This window comes from Lactuca sativa, chromosome 1 (genome assembly GCF_002870075.4).
Source record: "Lactuca sativa cultivar Salinas chromosome 1, Lsat_Salinas_v11, whole genome shotgun sequence".
Taxonomy (NCBI): Eukaryota; Viridiplantae; Streptophyta; class Magnoliopsida; order Asterales; family Asteraceae; genus Lactuca; species Lactuca sativa.
The window spans coordinates 18,051,729-18,059,927 of NC_056623.2; the positions used below are offsets into that span (position 1 = coordinate 18,051,729).

At 40.5% G+C, this 8,199-nt stretch overlaps 1 non-coding gene across 1 annotated transcript; it reads left to right on the forward strand.

Moving 5' to 3' along the window:
* The first annotated feature begins 6,377 nt into the window (after positions 1–6,377).
* On the forward strand, positions 6,378–6,484 carry LOC111915771 (small nucleolar RNA R71). Its single transcript, XR_002858269.1, has one exon. It is a non-coding gene; the product is annotated as a small nucleolar RNA R71 (small nucleolar RNA).
* Positions 6,485–8,199: the final 1,715 nt, after the last annotated feature.

An 8,199-nucleotide genomic window follows, 5' to 3' on the forward strand; every position in this document is an offset into this window, starting at 1 on the left:
ATGCAATAGGGGAGATTGCAGAAAACATCAGGAGTAATAATACTCCAAAGATAAAAGATGTCAAGTGTCGGGACCTTGTCCCAGTCCTTCCGCATATTGATCGTGCTAGCAATGAACCGATGAATGAGATGGTGGATCGGTGAACGTATATGACCCTCCTGTGCGGTAGATGGGATGTACACTCGGTTAGCAATAGTGTTCCACTAGGTAGAAGCAACCACTTCCTCGGGAAGATCCTTGTGGCAATTCTCTAAAAAGGCTTCAAAATCTTCATTCAACATGGTGCTTTGCTCATAGATTCCAAGCCTCCATGAAAATTCTGCCATGCTGCATTGTCGCAGCTCCCCACCCAGAGAAAAAGAAATTACATTGGGATTGTAGTACTCACTACCACCTCGGAATGAGAGGGTAGCAAAAAAAACTCCCAACATAATTCAGCATAGACCGGTTATTGAATTTTGAATAGCTATAACCAACCATCACATATGATGGTTGAATCCCCCAAATTACATTCCTTCACCAAATATGGTGTTAAATGTTCTTTCAAACCAACTTTCCCCAACCAATCCCAATCCACTGCATTGGGTAAATGAATCTCCTTCTGTTTCAAAGCCTCCAACTTGTTTTTTGCACGTGCTTGAGACAATTTGGATGCGATTTGGCGGAACGAGAGCCACGGGATGTCCCCTTGGCTTCCCCCTCTTGAAGACTGACCCCTTCTGGACATGGTACCTACATAACAACATTAAAAAAGCACAAACAAAGAACACCCAGTAATTAAAATCGAATAAAACAGATCTGTATAGCCTCCTACTCGCCGAGTTCATGTCCTACTCGGCGAGTAGGATGAACATCGGCACCAGAATCTGTTGAACACATATGGGTTGTCCAAAACACCCAATTTTACACAGGGATTTGCTGTACTAAGTCCAATAACCACTAATCCAAAAGAAATTTCTCCTAACATCTCCTAATTCATGGTAAAATTAAAACCCTAGAATATGAGGAAAACCCCAAATCCGAATTTAGACAAAATCGGGGCAAATCAGTGATAAAGCTTGAACCTTTGATGAGTTTTAAGTGTAAAGATCATACCTTTTCACTTGAAAGTCGAGGATTAAGCCAAAAATCGAAGAAATCACAAAAATCGCTTGAAGGAGGCTGTGCGCGGCGAGTGTGTGGGTAAAATGGGTGAAAACCCTTATTTCTCAGATTATATACCGTCTGTGTAAGTTGGCTACTCGCCGAGTAGAGAGGATCTACTCGCCAAGTAAAACTGTGTTTACGCGTTTTATGGTTTATTTTGGCAAGTACTAGCCGAGTACTCATACCTACTCAGCGAGTAAACCTTGCAGTTTGGAAAAAAATTGAATTTTTCTTAGTTTTAACCCTCCACCCCACACCCTAGGCATTGCTTGCCCTCAAGCAATAATATTTGCAGAAGAAGATGAATGAAAAAGAAAAATCCTAAGAAATTAAAAAGAAAGTAAAGGAAAGAAAATGTAAACTCTAAAGTCGGGTTGCCTCCCGGAAACGCTTCTTTTTAAGGAGTCATTAGCTGGACTCCTCCCCCTTTACGTGGCTGCAATCCCTTCCAGCAACATCAACTCTTCCATGCCTTCATTCCTTGGGACTCCTTCTTCATACTTTTTGACCCTATGTCCATTGACCTTGAAAGGTGTTCCATCTTTTGACAGTATCTCTATAGCACCATGTGGATACACCATCTTCACTAGAAGAGGACCATCCCATCTTGACTTGAGTTTTCCCGAGAAGAGTTTTATCCTTGAATTAAAGAGCAACACCTTTTGGCCTTCATGAAATTCTTTATTTTCCTTGAACCTCTTGTCATTCCAATTCTTAGTTTTCTCTTTATAGATCAAAGAACTAGTGTATGCATCATTTCTAAGTTCCTCAAGAGCATTCATTTGCATTAACCGGTTGTTCTTGAGCTCCTCCATGTTGAAGTTGCACATCTTTAAAGCCCAAAAAGCTTTATGCTCTATCTCCACCGACAAATGACATTGCTTTCCATAAACTAACCTATATGGTGTAGTACCAATAGGGGTTTTGAAAGTTGTACGGAAGGCCCAAAGTGCATCGTCTAGCTTATCCGACCATTCTTTTCGATTGCTCCCTACCGATTTCTCCAAGATTCTCTTTAAAGCTCGATTTTTCACTTCGGTTTGTCCACTAGTTTGTGGATGGTAAGATGTGGAGAATTTATGGGTTACCCTATATTTCCTTAACACCTTCTCTAGTTGATCATTGGCAAAATGAGTGCCTCGGTCACTTATAAGAGCTTTCGGGACTCCAAATCTTGAAAATAACTTCTTTAAAAACCGCACCACCACCCGACCATCATTAGTTGGCAAAGCTTGTGCCTCCGCCCACTTGGATACGTAATCCACCTCCACCAATATGTATTTGTTGCCTTTGGACATGGGAAATGGTCCCATGAAATCGATCCCCCACACATCAAATACTTCGCATACTTGGATACTATGTTGTGGCATTTCATTTCGAGATGAAATGTTTCCCGCTCTTTGACATGCATCACATTCTTTGACAAATTGGGTTGCATCTTTAAAAATCGTGGGCCAGTAAAACCCAATGTCAAAGATCTTCTTAGCAGTGTAATGTGCTCCATGATGTCCACCCGTGGGCCCGCTATGACAATGCTCCAATATTTTTCGGCTTTCATTCCCGAACACGCATCTTCGTATGATTCCATCCGCGCAGCTTCGGAAAAGATATGGTTCATCCCAAAAGTAATACTTTATCTCGGAAAAGAATTTCTTCTTTTGTTGACTTGTGAGATCTTTTGGGATGTAATTGCTAGCTAAGTAATTAGCTATATTTGCAAACCATGGTTCTTCTCCCACGGTCACCATAATGTACTCGTCTGGAAAATCATCTCCAACTCCATCTTCTTGCAATCGCGGGTTTTCAAGCCTTGACAAGTGGTCAGCTGCTACATTCTCCATTCCCTTTTTGTCGCGTATCTCTATGTCAAACTCTTGAAGAAGTAGAACCCATCGTATCAATCTTGGCTTGGCATCCTGTTTGGCAAACAAATACTTGATAGCAGAGTGGTCAGTAAAAACAGTTGTTTTTGATAAAACTAAATAAGGGCGGAATTTATCAAAAGCGTACACCACAGCTAATAATTCCTTTTCCGTGGTGGTGTAATTTTCTTGGGCTTGATTTAAAGTTTTGCTAGCATAATATCTGGGTCGAAAGTGCTTATCAACCCTTTGACCAAGGACAGCTCCTAATGCAAAATCACTAGCATCACACATTATTTCAAATGGTAAATTCCAATTTGGTGCAACAATGATCGGGGCATTAGTCAAATTTTCTTTTAAGAATTCAAATGCCTCTAAACACTCTTTAGTAAAATTAAATGGTGCATCTTTTAGGAGTAATTGTGCTAGAGGTCTAGTTATTTTAGAAAAATCTTTTATAAAACGCCGGTAAAAACCCGCGTGTCCTAGAAAACTTCTAATGCCCTTCACATTAGTTGGTGGTGGTAAATTGGCAATGGTGTCAATCTTTGCCCTATCCACCACAATTCCCAATTTGGAAACTTTGTGGCCTAAAACTATACCCTCCTTGACCATAAAGTGACATTTTTCCCAATTAAGGACTAAGTCGGCCTTTTCACACATAGCAAGCATTAGGTCAAGATTTGTGAGACAATCATGGAAGGAAGCTCCAAAAACAGAAAAATCATCCATAAAAACTTCCATGAATTTTTCCACCATGTCGTGGAATATGGTTGTCATGCACCTTTGAAATGTCGCAGGTGCATTGCATATCCCAAAGGGCATGCGTCTATAAGCAAAAGTCCTACTTGGGCAAGTAAATGTGGTATTTTCTTGGTCCATTGGGTCTATTGGTATTTGGAAATAACCCGAGAATCCGTCTAGAAAGCAATAATAACTATGGCCCGATAATCTTTCTAACATTTGATCAATAAAAGGTAAGGGAAAATGGTCTTTACGAGTGGAATCGTTTAGCTTTCGATAATCGATTCACACTCTCCAACCGGTTACCGTTCATGTCGGAATAAGCTCATTCTTCTCGTTGGTTATGATCGTCATCCCTCCTTTCATGGGCACCACTTGGACCGGACTCACCCACGGACTATCGGAAATGGAATATATAATCCCCGCATCTAAAAGCTTGACCACTTCTTTCTTGACCACCTCTTGCATATTTTCGTTTAGTCTTCTTTGGTGCTGTACAACCGGCTTTACTCCTTCTTCCAGGTTAATCTTGTGAGAACAATAAGAGGGGATTATCCCCTTGATGTCGGTGATGCTCCATGCTATAGCCTGCTTTTGCTTCTTCAAAACTTGCACTAGTTCTTCTTTTTCAGATTTGGAAAGGTCAGAGGCTATAATGATTGGCTTTTGATGGCCATCTTCAAGGAAAGCATACTCCAAATGTTCTGGTAACTTCTTGAGCTCAATTTTTGGGTTCTGATTGTTGTACTCGCCGAGTGCAGGTAAGGGACTCGGCGAGTTGGTAGCTGCATTTATGAATTCTAATTTTTCTAAGGATGAACTCGGCGAGTAGCTCGGCCCTACTTGGCGAGTAGAGCTGTTAGATTGCTTCACCAATTCTTCAAACTCAGCTTCTTCCAGCATTCTTTCAATCTCCATTAAGTCTTTTTCTGCATCAAAATCTTCATCAAAAATTGTGAACTTGCTGGAATCTTCACTTATGCATTCCTCCAATAATTCATCAAGCATGTCAATTGAGAATGTTGTGTCATCACGGTTCCTTGCATACTTCATAGCCTGATCTACCCCAAACGTGACTGAATCTTCTCCTACCCGCAAAGTGAGCTTTGAGTCCCTCATGTCTACTATAGCACTTGCCGTGTTGAGGAAGGGTCTTCCAAGGATGATTGGGACTTGAGGATCCGCCTCCATGTCTAGAATGATGAAATCAGCGGGAAATACAAACTTGTCCACTTTGACCAATAAGTCTTCACATATGCCTCTTGGAAAAGTGACTGTCTTGTTTGCTAAGTGAATCGCCATGTGAATTGGTCTTTGTTCCGGGAGATCAAGCTTCTTGAAGAATGAATATGGCATGAGGTTTACGCTTGCTCCTGAATCAGCCAAAGCATGAATGGTAGCCAAGTTGCCAAATTGGCAAGGTAAAGTTAAGCTCCCCGGGTCACCCTTTTTCTTTGGTAGCTTATTTAGCATAGCAGCTGAGTAGTTTTCATTGAGGACTACCTTCTTCACTTCCTCCATCTTCCTTCTATTAATGAGAAGTTCCTTAAGGAACTTTGCCTATTTGGGCATTTGTACGACAGCTTCGATGAAGGGTATATTGATTTGAAGAGCCTTGATATGATCTAGAAACTTCTGGTACTCCTCTTCCTGCTTCTCTTTCTTAGCTCGGGTTGGGTATGGCAATGGAGGCTGGTAAAGCTTTTCAGGGGTCCGATCCTTCGGATTTGGCAGTGGACTCGCCGAGTCCATATTTTGTACTCGGCGAGTAGAACTGTCAGATTGGAGATTTTGATTTTCTGCTTACTTCTTATGTGATTCTTTGGGTGCTTCATTCTGAATAAGGGCCAGAGGAGTGATTATTTTCCCGCTTCTTGTTATAACTATATTTATGTGCGCGCCTCGTGGGTTATTTTCGGTTTTACTAGGCAGTTCGCCCGGTGATCTTTGGTTTATTTGTTGAGCAAGTTGCCCTAGTTGCGTTTCTATGGTGTGGATAGATGCTTGTTGGTTTCTTAGGATAGTTCTTGTTTCTTGAATTGCAGCATCATGATCACTATGTCTTTTTTCTGAAGCAGCAACAAATTTGGTAAGCATCTCTTCCAAACTTGGTTTTCTTTCTTGTGCCGGCTCTTCCTTTTGGTAAAAACCTCTTCCTTTCTACCTGAACTTCTCCTCCATAGCCTTCTTGTACTCTTCATAAGGGAGCCACTATTTCTTTGGTTTTCGCCAATCTTCATCATATCGGTCTCCACTTGAGTAACAAACTTGCACCTTCTTGTTGCCATTTTCTCTAAGTCGCAATCTCTAGTAAGATGAGGCCCATTGCATTTTTCACACCCCACCCGAATAGCATGGATCGCTTGATCCATTTTATCCATCCTCCTATCCATGGTTTTTAGCATATCCATGACCGCGGACAAGTCTTCAGTAGCTGCATATGCGGCTCCCCTAGTAACATCATTTCTTGGGTTGTGGTATTCTCTAGAGTGCTTAGAGAATTCTTCAATCAATTCCTTGATCGCCGGGGGTGGCTTCTTTGTGACCGGGCCTTGCGAGTCAAGTAATTGCCTGGTTGTGACATTGACTCCATCAAAGAAGATGGAGACTTCTTGTTGGCTATTAAGGTCATGGTGCGGGCAATTTCTTAGCAAACTCTTGTACCTCTCCCAAGCTTCATATAGCGACTCTCCAGCTTGTTGTTTAAAGTTAGCAATGGCCTTCTTCAACTTGGCTATCTTGGAAGGTGGGAAAAAGTGATCAATGAATTCTTCTTTCATCTTGGCCCATGTGGTGACTGATCCGGGGGGAAGTGACTTGAGCCAGTCTTTTGCAGCACCATTGAATGTTACTGGAAGCATGCGAAGTAGCTGAGTTTCGCAAGCCACATTTGGAACATTAAAGTAATCAACCACATCATTGACTTCATCCATATGCTTGTAGGCATCTTCATGGTCTTTTCCATAGAAAGGAATTTCTTTAAGTAAAGCTAGGATATGACCCTTGAGCTCAAAATTAGCAGTCGCGGGAATTGCAGGTTGCACAAGTCCTGGGCCAGTGTCGTCGCGCATCCTCTTCTTCCATTCCCCCATGGGGATTTCATCAATGTTAGCCATGGTAAGAGCTAACTCGTCGCTGGAATCGGAGTCGTGCCTGTATGTAAGTTCTTCTTCCTCCTCGGTGTCGTACTCGGTGTCTTCCTTGATTGGTTCTTCACTTGCTAAAGATGCGCTAGATGCACCTACTTTGCTGCTCTTTTTCTTCCCAAAAACAGTCTTCAAATTAGACAAAGGTGACATTTTAGGTGTATTTGAGCTCTCCACGTCCTTTCCTTTGTTCCTTTTCAATGCGGATTCGGGATCTTCAAGCGGGGGTACCAGCGGGGTGTTTGATCCTCTGGTCATGAAATTCCTGAAATAAAACAAGATAAAAACATAAAAAGAGAAAACAAAATGCATCTAAAAAAACGAAAATTAACTGCGAAATACTGCTATACTCGCTGAGTAGGTGCGAATGCACTCGGCGAGTAGCAGTGAAATTTTGAAAAAAAAAACTAAACTTAATATTAAAACTAAAACATATGCTAAAACCTAATTACTAGCTAATAAACTGCAATAAATTAACTTTGTGCCAGTAAACTCACACAAAGGATCGAAAAAATTAGGAATTAGATTAACTAATTAGAACCGTTCCCCGGCAACGGCGCCAAAAACTTGATGTGTGTCAAATGAGCTAGTTTTAATCCTACTTTTAGTTAATAAATTAAGCACACAAAGGCAGTGAACCTGTCTTTTAGTGGTATAGTTGGATAAGTAGGGTGTCGAACTCAGGGAACGGAAATTAATCTAAAAACTAATTTTGACTAAGCAAGTAATAAAAGTAAAAGGGTTTTTCTCTAGTTTTACAAGACTAGAAACTTAAACACAACACTTGAGCACTTAACTAACTAAACAATTTAAGCAAATGACAAATTCACCAAATTTAATAAAGGGTTTCTATTTAGGTTCAACCAATTCACTCCGATGGTTATTTAAATGATAGATTAATTATTATTGGTTACCAACTATAGTGGTTAGGTTCATGTTCATCACTCCTAACCCTTAGACAATTAATCAATTCAAGCACTGGCCAATTGTCTAAACTAATTAATTCCCTAGTTCAATTATTTGGATTAAATAAGATTTGTAATTGGTTAATCAAGTTGGTGTTTCAGTTAACCTCTTGTTTGTTGGTTTCTCAAACAAGCTCACACATTAATTTACCCATTTTCTAATTAATCCTAGTTTCATATTCATTATTCCTAGGCATATGATGAAGTATTCACATACCATATGAGGTTAACAACTAAGAGATGTTCATGCACCTTAATTAACTTCCAATTAACAGAAAATAGTTGTCATTAATGCATAAGGTTCTTTAACAAACTTAATTTAATAAAATCACCAAA